Source organism: Pollicipes pollicipes, unplaced genomic scaffold, assembly GCF_011947565.3.
Source record: "Pollicipes pollicipes isolate AB1234 unplaced genomic scaffold, Ppol_2.1 Scaffold_3447;HRSCAF=4054_pilon_pilon_pilon, whole genome shotgun sequence".
NCBI classification, from domain to species: Eukaryota; Metazoa; Arthropoda; class Thecostraca; order Pollicipedomorpha; family Pollicipedidae; genus Pollicipes; species Pollicipes pollicipes.
In genome coordinates this window covers 32,943,917-32,955,702 of record NW_023596297.1, presented here as the reverse complement: position 1 = coordinate 32,955,702, position 11,786 = coordinate 32,943,917, and the positions used below count along the sequence as shown (strand labels likewise).

General features: G+C 57.8%; 1 long non-coding RNA gene across 1 annotated transcript; it reads left to right on the top strand.

Moving 5' to 3' along the window:
• The first annotated feature begins 1,490 nt into the window (after positions 1–1,490).
• LOC119091281 (uncharacterized) lies at positions 1,491–6,120 on the top strand. Its single transcript, XR_005093395.1, has 3 exons — positions 1,491–1,680; positions 2,609–2,697; positions 6,050–6,120. It is a non-coding gene; the product is annotated as an uncharacterized LOC119091281 (long non-coding RNA).
• The last annotated feature ends 5,666 nt before the right edge of the window (positions 6,121–11,786 follow it).

Below are 11,786 nucleotides of genomic sequence, written 5' to 3'. Positions count from 1 at the left end.
TGCCGCCTGCCTTCGATCGAAGGCACGAGATCGAGTGGGCGCGTGGTGCTCACCCTGCTCGCCTTAGTTAAAAGTTGTAATGAAGTTGGGATATAACTTGATCACTGATCGGTTCACGGTACTCACTAACATCAGTTATTGATCGCAAAACAAGCTTTGTGCCGCGCGAACTGTATGTTGACCATCAGACAGTGGTTAGGGCCCGATCAAAGAGCCTTTTTGTTAGCTGTAATGCATGCTAAAATATCAGGTGGATCTGAACTTTTTCGCCCGTGTTTACCTGTGCAGTTGCACGCGACATATAGCGGGTCTGATGCGCGCTGTTTGACTACATTTACCGCATACGTATGTTTGACTAAATTTGCCACATACCTGCATGTTTGATGTTCTGTTAATTGGTAAGCACGCACATCGAGCATGCTACAAATTTAAATATTAGCCAGCGTCAGCGAGCGTGGTGTCACGTGGTGATGATATGCTGAAACGGAATTATGCTCAAGCGATGCCCCCTTCTACTAGCCTTGTCTTTCTAATCACATCTTCCACTCTAGCAACTGACTGACATTCAATGGTGGGGACCGATGACATTTTTCCAGTTAGGTGCTGTGGGGCTTAACTGGTTGATTCACGATGAGCCAACTATTAAAAGACAATAGCACTGCGCTGAACAGCAAGGCTGCTCGTTTCATGATTTCGGCAACACGCTGTCAGCATTCGCCGTCGTGCAATTGAAGGCTGGGGTTGCGCAACTGACACGAAATCGGTGGCAGCACACGTTCTTTGTCCCTGTCTGGACACACGTTCCCTGTCTGGACACACTCTAACGGTTCCATTTCGACCCAACACTGCACACTCTAATTGCGATGGGGCTGGTCCGTCCAGCGGGATGACGCGCAGAGGCGGATCTGTCAGGATGTCGCGGGGGATTTTCAATGACCCCGCCCGTCATTCTCGCTCAAGTTTGCCTCTTCGCCCGCCCCAGTCAAAAGTAGCCCTAGCAATGTCAAGCAAGCCGTGTATACCTTTAAGCGAAACCCGCAGTACCGAGCCTGGCGTCGCCCGTGCTCATCAGGCGCTCCTGGGCAATTTCGAGCGCTGGCTCCGCCTCTGGCGGGCCACATTGTGCCCGACGCGGTGGAGGGCCGCCCGGGGCGCGGCCTTGGGCTCAGCCGCGACCCGCCCCTCGTTGGATTAGGGGTGTGCAGTGCGGTGCACATCGGTGAGCCAGCGCGGGCCCGAGCGGACCGGAGGGGAGGGGCAGGACGGGACTCGCGCGGCAGCACGCAGTGGGTGGCGGGCGGTGCGCGGCGCTGGGACTGGCTGAGATCACAGGTGACCGCCGGTCACGACAGGTCGCGGCCAGGGCTGGGTGGTGCGGATGCCGCCGACAGAGAGCGGTGCGGTAACGCTGTCTCGTGACTGCTGGAGACGTCGGCAGATATTGCCGGAGGCCAGCCGGACAGGACCCAAGCACGGCAGACAGCCGCAGACATCAGTGAGAACGACCACAGGCAAAACCAACGGCGCACGCGCCCCGTGGCGGACGAAGATAGGTGCATGAACGGTGGCGGAGCGGAGCGAGGTGGACGGACGTGAAGCAGTGAGCAGCACAACGCGCAGAAGACCGATCAGCACCCATGCGGCGCTGAACGCGACACAATGCTTCTATCATCCAAACAGGTAACGCACCGCCGCCGCCGTGCGGCGCGTGCTCCGCAGAGCTTAACAGATGAGCGCATGCGCACATCTGCCAGAGCTACGCTCTGATGGAAGTACACTAGTACAGAGCTACGCTCTGATGGAAGTTCTGCGGCTTCTGGTGACCCGATGAGAATAGAATGGATCGTCCGAAATTCCTTGATTCTCAGGCTCCCGCAGTTGCGATTTGTTAAATAATTACTGTCAAACATGTCAGGCTCACTTTGGGAAATTAGACGAAAGCTATGTTATCAAGGGGAGATTAACACGCGCCTGGGGTGGCCGGTTGGATGCCTCTCGCTCGGGCGGGAGGCCATTTGACCCCCTGAGATCCCAGACCGAAGAGAGCTAGAGATACCAAATTTACAGGATGTGGAAACATGTACAACTGCTACAGCTATTTTCACCTCACTTTTAATTGTTCAGCCACGCAAATTTGGTGCGGCTACGCTGCGCCATTCGGAAACCATTCCGGAAAACCTTTCGGGGGTCAATTTGACCCCCGCCCGAGCGCGTGTGTCCTCACTTGCCACTGTGGGGAAACACAACGGCCGCCCTATTCGTGCGCGTGGTGACAGCAGCACAACGTCGCTGGCCGATCCTGCCTGCGACCGATAATCGTTACGATCCATCATCTCGCCATCGACGCGTTATCACTGTGAACTGCAATCACGCCTCAGCGCACTACCCCCTCGCATTGCCCGCTTCGCTTTTGGCACCTGCATTCGTCAAGTGTTGGAAGTTTGTGACCTGTTATTTCCATAGCAACGGCGGATCAATGGCGGCCGATGCCCGCAGGGGGTGGCGTTCTGAGCGAGCCGGCGAGTTTGCGGCCGGCAGTAGGCGCGCGTGCGGTCGCAGATGCTCTGGTGACACCCGACCCACGTGGCTGACCCCGCCATGCCCCCAGGGCCCGGTCAGGTGACCTGAGACCATGCGCGTCAGCAGCGATGCAGGTCGTCGTAAAGATCTTCCTGGTCGGCTGGCTGGCATGCTGTGGTAAGTCGCATACGGACCCAGAAGGGTCTGCGCCTTTGGTACCAACCAACGCTACTCTGAAGGAAAGATTTTCGCCTTCTTAAATAGGTGCGCTGGGGGGTTCAAAATGATGAAGTATTTCCTGTCAAGAGCACGATTAAAATCGTCAAAAGGAATTGTACAGAAATCTGCAGGTGCTCCTCTCAATGAGAATAAGAATGTATCCTCGTACAAATCTGTGCCCTCCGTACCTGAAAATGCTGTCGTTACGTTACATTACCATCTATGTGTGCGTTTGGCTATGATTTGAGGTAAGCATGTTTGTTTCATAAGTTTGAGTTTTTACAAAACATATTAACAGTAAGCCGTTAACCATAAACATGTACAACGGATCAGCTTCCATGTATGTTCTATACGCGGTCACGCCATGAGAAGCAAAAGCCACCCGTACACTCCCGTGGCCTTGCTTTTGGATTTGGGAAAAACATTAATTTGATACCTACAAGATTTTGGTGCAATAGTATGAATGCTGTGACACCGATTTTTTTTCTTCTTTGTGTGACCGGAAAATCTCTTGATAATCAAAGATAAGGGCATTGAGCGTAGAAATTGCAGAAGTAATTTGGTGGAACGAACTCGACGTCTTCCATGTAGTAGTATGTTAGCAAACATTGCGTTACAGTAATTGGTTGCGGATAGCGTGCCCAACAAATCTCGTAAGCTCTTGATCGTGTGGGCGACACATTCAGCAGGCGTCCAGTCGTCAATTATGCATGTTCGAGCAAGATAAACGTTTCGGCGCCAGGCCAGGGTAAGATATATGACGTTATAAGCTAAGGTCTAAGCTAAGCTAAGGTCGTCATAAGTTACGGTTATGTATTTTTTTAGGACAGACGCTCCAAGTTCCCTTCTTTGCTATTTACTTTCGACGTAATACATTCACTGGTTTGACCCTGCGCCAATGAAGCCAACGTGTACGAGGTTACATGGACCCCACAATAAAGTTCAAGAGGGCCAACCTGTAAGTATCGAGCCCAAACGACTGTGGCTCCTATCATTGAAAATATGTGTGGAAGCCTGTGAACCCACAATCAACATGTCTGAAAACAGGAGAACAGTATTTTACGCATCAGCTTCCACTTAATGGATCATTATCGGCCATAACATGTCGTGTGGTTCAGAGGAATACACAGATTGTTTAAACTGATCATCCCACCTTTATTTCTAAACTTTGTTAACATAACGGTGTCTGTTTGGTGAGACCACCCTTCGATTGTGACAATGGCGCTTTGGAAGGTATACGACTGTTATCGCGGACGCTTAAGGGTCCGGAAGTTGTCGAACGATTTGGAAAATTCTGAAAATTTTGCGAGCAATTTATGAGTCACATGGTAGAGATCAAAATGCCATTTTCAGGATATTGATGGTTTCTGATCGCCGTTTGCACATATCTGATTCTTTGATTGATGGCATACATGGCGGCAGGCCTCTTGGGTCATATGTTCAGCCTAAACTGTCGCATTTGACGAAATACCTGAGGTTGAAGTGAGTCCAGGCTGCTAATATGGGTTAGTGTTACTTCCCTTGAATCACCAGTTGGAGCTATCTTACCGTCTCTTGGGAGCAAAATGCCAATGAAACGGTTTGGTCGTTTCCCACAATATCCATTTCTAGTCATGTGTGCCAGATTTTTCCGACGAACCCGGTCGTAAAACGTCATATGATCCCCCTTAGAAGATTGCCTACCTCCATGGGCATATCGTGCCCACATGCACCGCTCAGAGGCTATCCGTGCTAGGGGTCCGTGCTGCCACCGATAGCATCGATCGCACCGTAGTTTATTGGTGCATTGACTCATGACTCATGTTCATGGCTAATTGGTGGCCTTGATATCCATCGATCATCTCGACACATCCCGGTCGTCTTTTCATACAAGTATGGGAGATGCCGTCTATTGCTCAAACCGCGCCACTATCGCAGCTGAGAGGAGCCTCCGCAACTTCTTTTGAGCACCGCATGGGTCGCCGGCTCAGACTCTATGAACAGCTTGGAACCCCGAGTTTTGCGTTGGTCACGCGCGGTACGACTGGTATAATGTTGATCAACGGCAGCTCGTAATGTGAGAAGTGCATGTGCTTGTCGATATGTCCCACGCTAAAGGTCGTAAAGACCCATCTCCTACGGTGGTCCCGATTTTCTTTGATCCGGCCGATTTCACTTATTTCGATATTATGTCCTGTCTTAATGTCAGGTCTTGAGCTGTACCACGAACCCTATAGTGCAGACTCTGTCCAGTTTGTCTATCAATGAATAAACACACGGATCCAGGTCGCTCGGCAGCCCAGGTCTCAGTAGATCCAGGTCAGCTCAGTAGCCCAGGTCTCAGTAGATCCAAGCCAGCTCAGCAGACCAGGCCTCAGTAGATCCAGGTTAGCTCAGTAGCCCAGGTCTCAGTAGACCCAAGCCAGCTCAGCAGCCCAGGTCTTAGCAGATCCAGGCCAGCCCAGCAGACCAGCCTTCAGTAATGCCTTGCCGACAAGGACCAAGGAAAGGACATATTTCAGAGCTCCATAGAAGTCCATAGAATCTTCTAGGGCTCCATTAGCCCACATAGGCACATCTTCCAAAGACGACCACTGCTGCTGGTAGATGTGGTCACGTGTCTGAGGTCAGCGACCCTGCTCCCAGCGCGCGTGCGTGCACGGCTCACCACAGTTCACTGGCGCGTCAGGCCCATGAACTCTGCCTGAATAATTCCAGTCGCCGGCGGCATTCCACCACACCGTCAGTTGTCTGTGTGTGTGGGTGCGCGCGATCACGTGAGCACGCATGAGCGCGCCCATGTGATGCTATCGTGGCCGCCGGCGTAGAAAAGAGGGATCGCGTGTATCGGCGTCAACGATCGGCCATATCGGACGTCTGGATCACCGCTGCAGGCTTATCAGCTGTTTGCTTTTCGGCCGACCCGAATTAGTTTTTAGCGTGATTTCATCGAGCAGGATCAAGCGAATAAAAATATACTGTTCCACATGCAGGCTTTGGTCATAATATGACAAGAAAAGAACCAATAACGTGCAGGATATAATGACTGTACAGGCACTACTCCTGTTTGAATGAAAAATGACAGGTGTGTTGTGCCTGGCATGTTGATTGGTGGTAAGCCGTGATATACCATATATCTTGTGCGATGATTGGTCGTCTTGGACACATTTTTGGCTCTCGGGTTTTTACATTGTCCGCGTATGAAACCAGTCTACTGTTCTCCAAACGTTCTAATCAATGCGTGCCATGATCTTAATCTGACATCTACCCTCATACACCTGTACTTCGGTTCGACGCTGTCGTCTCAGCCTTACGCTGTCGTCGCCGCCAGGCGCTGCCGCCGCGCCGCCGGCCTCTCCAGCGCCGCCAGTCCTGCACGGCTCGCTGTCGCAGCCGGAGCCCCCAGCGGCGGCGCCGGACGACACGCCGCCACCGCCGCCGCCGCCGCAGCGGCACGCCATGGAGGAGTTCTTCCTGTGGATGCCGTCCGGCGACCAGGCTCTGGACGAGTGGGACGGCGACGGCGTCCTGTGGCTGCTCACCACCACCGTCACGCGCACCAAAGTGGTGCCGAGCACAGTGGTCGTGACGCGCCGGGGCGGCACCACGCTGGCGCTCAGCGTCGCGCCCGAGGCGACCCCCGTGCTGGTGCCGGTGCAGTACACGAGCCGTCCAGGCAGCTCGCAGCGCCCTGGGGAGGCGGTGAGCGTCGACTGGGAGCTGGTACGCAGCTCACTCGAGTATCCCGGTCCGTCCGCTGCCGTCGGTTCGACGCCAGACTCGTGTATCACCTTTGGCACGACCACGCAATTAGCCTTTTCTGGCCTCGTTAGCCGGACGCCGGGGCCGACTGCCGTGTTTCCTATGCCGAGTATGACCGCTGTTCCGTGTGGTGGAGCAGGAGGCGCTGGAAGAGGCAACTGGGATGCAACTGCAGATCCTCTTGGTGGCGGGACAACGGGTGTAAACGACGGTCGTCAGGGCAGAACAGATGCGCCTATCCGCGCCTCCACCGAGCAGAACCATCCAACGAATGAGGTTGCCTCTTCAACGGAGCACGATTCAGACACAAACAGGATCAGCTCGTCAGTAACCGGAGACAGCCAGGTGCCGATCCCTGCAACAACGAGCCCCGCTCCGGACGGGCGTGAGACCACAGACACGGTCCTCCCCACCGACAGCCCTCCGACGGGGACAGAAGCGACCGACTCCTCCGCAGGCTCCTCCACGCTCGGCCGGACCCCGCCGCCGCGGCCGAGTGGGGCCACCTCGGCCGGACAGGGCGGGAGAGGCGAGCGGCCGCCGGGCGCAACAGTGGCCACGCAGTCCGAGCGGACGGTGCCAGGAGGACCAGAGACCAGTGGCATCGATTCTCACGGCGGTCGGCCCGCTTTGTCGATGGAGAGTACTACGCCTGGCGGCGGCACCGTCTCGGCAGAGCACAGCGCCACGGATGATGGTCTGGCGGAGCACGCAGGCACGGCTGACGGCGAGGTGACAGGGCGCGGTGTCACGAGCGAGCGAGCCGTCACGACTCATAGCGACCCAACGGACGGTGTCACAGATGAGGGTCTGTCTGAGCATGGCGCTGCATCTGGCAGTGGTGCGACACGACTGGGTGTCATGGATGACGAGGGCTTGACGGAAAACAACGTCTCACCTGACAGTGACATAATAGAGCAGGGTGTTACGGCTGTCAGTGACGTAACAGACCTCAGCGTCACACCTGAAAGTGGTATGACGGAGCACAGTGTCACTGGTGACAGTGGTATGACAGAGCAAGGTGTCACCGGTGACAGCGGTGTGACAGAGCAAGGTATCACGGATGACAGTGATGTGACGGAGGGTAGTTTCACGTACACCAGTGGCGTGACAGAGGAAGGTATTACAGATGACAGTGATATGACAGAGGGCGGTTTCACGTACACCAGTGGCGTGACGGAGGAAGGTATTACGGGTAACAATGATGCGACGGAGGAAGGTGTCACGGACGACAGTGATGTGGCAGAGAAAGGCGTCACATATGGCAGCAGTGTGACGGAACACGGCAGCACTCCTGAGAGTGCTGTGACGGAGCTCAGCGTGACAGGTGCCACTCCGCTGGAGCATCCCTCCGCAGCTGACGTGACAACGGAAAAAGCCACAGGCGATAGTACCACAACCGACGGTATTGGTGACGCTCCGACGGAGCACGACGTGTCGGCTGAGGCGGTCAAAACTGACGACAGGATCATCGGGACCGACGGAACAGCCGAGCATGGCACCATAGCCGCCGGTGTGACCCGCAGCGGCAGCAGCGTCACAGCAGGCGACGGCGTCACAGTGGATAGCAGCGTCACAGCAGGCGACGGCGTCACAGCAGACAACAGCGTCACAACAGGCCACGGCTTCACAGTAGACAGCAACGCCACAGCAGGCGACGACGGCACAATGGACAGCAGCGGCACGACAGGCGACGGCGTCACAGCGGACAGCAATGTCACAGCGGGCGAGGGCGTCACAGTAGACAGCAACGTCACAGCAGGCGACGGCGTTACAGTAGACAGCAACGTCACAGCAGGCGACAACAGCACAGCGGACAGCAACGTCACAGCAGACGATAGCGTCACAGTGGATAGCAGCGTCACAGCAGGCGATGGCTTCACAGAAGACAGCAGCGTCACAGCGGGCGACGGCGTCACAGTAGACAGCAGCGTCACAGCAGGTGACAATAGCACATTAGACAGCAGCGTCACAACAGACGACGGCGTCACAGTAGACAGCAACGTCACAGCAGGCGACGGCGTCACGGTGTACAGCAACGTCACAACAGGCGACGGCGTCACAGTAGACAGCAACGTCACAGCAGGCGACGGCGTCACAGTAGACAGCAACGTCACAGCGGGCGACGGCGTCACAGCGGGCGACGGCGTCACAGCGGGCGACGGCGTCACAGCGGACAGCAGCGGCACGGCAGGCGACGGGCCAACCGCACTTAGCCCCACAGATGACAACAGTACAGAGCTGGGCGTCACAACTGACGGCGTCACATCCGGGCATGGCAAAGCGGAAGTGGGAAGTGAGGGAGCGTCCGTTGGGGTAGGGCTCACCACAAACCCTGTGCCCTGGACCGGGGAGAATAACACCGCAGCTGGACGGGCAGGTGAAAGTCACATCTCCGGCGCGGGAAGGACAGACGCGAGTGACACTCACACCGGGTCGTCAGAGAGTGCTACTGAAGCGAACTGGTCAGAGGGCGTCACCACCGACATCTCCTGGGTATGGGGAGAGAGCCCAGAGCCTGGGGTTGCGACTCCCGATGGGACCAGGGCCGAGCCCAGCAGCACAGTGGGATTCTCCGGGCTGAGCACGGCGGGAGAGGAATCGGCGACCGGCCGTGGCAGCACGTCCACTTCCGGAGATAACGGACTCACGGACACAGCTGCAGCCGCAGCAGGTGGAGTCCAGGACAGCACAGATGGAGCAAAGGGGCTCGGCGCTACCACTGAAGGAGGCTACAACGATGTGTTCAGTACTGCCGCAGGTTCCAGTGAAGGATCCATACATGGTTTTACGGCGGGGTACGGTGATGGATTTAGCATTGTTCCAGGGGACAGCGAGGGACTCAGACCAATTACCGAAGAAGGATACGGTGAAAATACCGGAAAAAGTACCGATACAGGTTACAGTGAAGGACCCAGTGCCGAAGCAAGCTACAGTGGCGGCCTGGAACCCAGCACCGAGGCTGGTTACACTGAGGCTGTCGGGTCCAGTGTCGAGGCAGGTTACAGTGAGAGCTTCGGGTCTAGTATCGAGACAAGCTACAGTGAGACCTTCGGACCCAGCACTGAAGCAGACTACGGTGAAAGTCTGGGACCCAGTACAGCGGAAGGCTACAGTGAGGGTTTGGGACCCAGTACCGAGACAGGCGACAGTGAGACGCTCGGACCCGGCACTGAGAGAGGTTACGACGAGAACACTGGTACAGACAGCAGCTACATCGAAGGACTCGGCACCAACCTCGCTGAGCGTCATGGAACGACGCCCACGGGGCCGTCCGGCCATGCTGTTACCAGCCCGACGCCGACCGTGCCTGCGGCTGATTCGGACAGCCAGCTGACCGGGGCCGGGGGAGAGGCGGAGCCGACCGGGGCGGCGAGGTCGACGGAAGCTGTCTCGCCGCCCGGAACCGCCGCGCCGCGCCAGTCATCCCCACAAGTGCCGGACCTCTCGGGGCCGATGGCGACCCCTTCCGGTCCGTCGCGCCGCGAGGACGTGACGTCGGCAACAAACGGCGGTGACGTCACCGAGCGGCCGACAGATGCCATCGCCAGCGCGTCTGCGACGCCCGAGGGCGACTCGCGCACTGAGGTCACGGAAGGGGACGCAGCCGGCTTGTTCACGGCTTTGGCGGGCGGGTCCTCGCCGCCAACTTTGTCTCTGGGCGTAACCGTGGCGACGTCCCCAGAAGTGAGCTCGTTCCCGGATGTGACCTCTGGCCCGGCCGCGACGGCGCATCATTCGGGAATCACAGTCGCATCGACCGTGAGTCCGGGTGGGCTCGTTTCATCAGAGGCCGCAGGCACGCAACTCCCGTCTGCTGTGGCCACGTCCGCTGACCGCGACGGCGGAGCACCGCCTGGCCATCAGGAGGGGACCACAGCGGACGGCGATGACCACGCGCCGACCTCCGTAACGACATCCGAGGTTGGCCTGGTGACGTCACAGGCCCCGCCGACGGTCGATACTGAGCCTGTTTCGTCTATATTTTACGCGTCACCTGGTGCCGGTTCGTCCGGTCGCGGTGCTGATGACGTGACAACAGAGGGCGCCGTGGATGCCGGTGGCGCGCCGGACGTGCCGGGCGGCGGCAGGACGGCAGAGACCGGTCAGACGGGCGAGGAGACGGCCACCCAGTCCGGAGCTCCGGTCAGCGGTGGGGCGGCAGAGACCGGTCAGGCGGGCGAGGAGACGGCCACCCAGTCCGGATCTTCGGTGAGCGGCGGGGCAGCGCAGACCGGCCAGACGGGAGAGGAGACGGCCACTCAGTCCGGGTCTTCGGTCAACGGCGGGGGAGCGCAGACCGGTCAGATGGGAGAGGAGACGGCCACCCAGTCCGGGTCTCCGGCCGGCGGGCTGACTTCGGAGGTGCCGACCAGCGGGGCCGCTACACCAATTGGCAGCGGCGAGGAGGGCGGTGGTGCCACGCCGGCGTCCACTCTATCGGGGCAGGATGGCGGGGCAAGGTCGCTCAGACCGGACAGCGGAGAGGGCGTGACGAAGGCGGCACCACCGTCGACCGACGAATCCTCGGAGCACGTTCTGACGGATCTGTTCGACCTCATCACCATTCAGCCGGAGGATATGGCTCCAGGGGTGAGCAGAGCGAGGACAGCAAGACCAGGCCTGGAGCGCACAACACTAGATATTCAGCTGGTGAGAATGTCTGATCCGTCCCTGGTCAGCTCGCCAACGCCGTTTCCATCTGTGTCACTGTCTTTCTCGACGCCTTCATCTCAACTGTCGTCTGTGCCATCAGTACCATCTCCAAGCATAGTAGACCCGGACGATCGCGCGACAACGCTGCCGCCCGAGCCTGCCGATGTGATTACGCCAACGACGACTTCGCACCCTTCAGATGATGACGAGCCCACCGTGACCACTCGGACAGAACATGTGGACCTTACCACCACAACACAGCCCTCCGGCGAACCCTCTACCGTAGTGGATGCCTCACAGTCCGCGACTGACACCACAACCTCCTTCAGCTCCGAAATCACTCCCGACTCCACACCGTCCTCCTCCACGACCCCAGCCGACACCAGCGCTACCTGCCCGCCCTGTCAGCGGGACAGCGCCACCACCGTGGATGGCGGCGCCACTGTCGCCACCCCGGCCGTCGCCGCCGGTCTGCCGGGCGCGCAGGTCGGCACGAACGACACGATCAAGCGCTCGGTACCAGAGCCCGAGTACTGGGTCGTGACGGTGCTCAAGTACGTGCCCGACCGGGTGGACGACGAGTTCGTGCGTGACGTAGAGCGCCGGCTCAGCCAGGCGTTCAGCGACGCGTACGAGCAGTACCAGGCCCG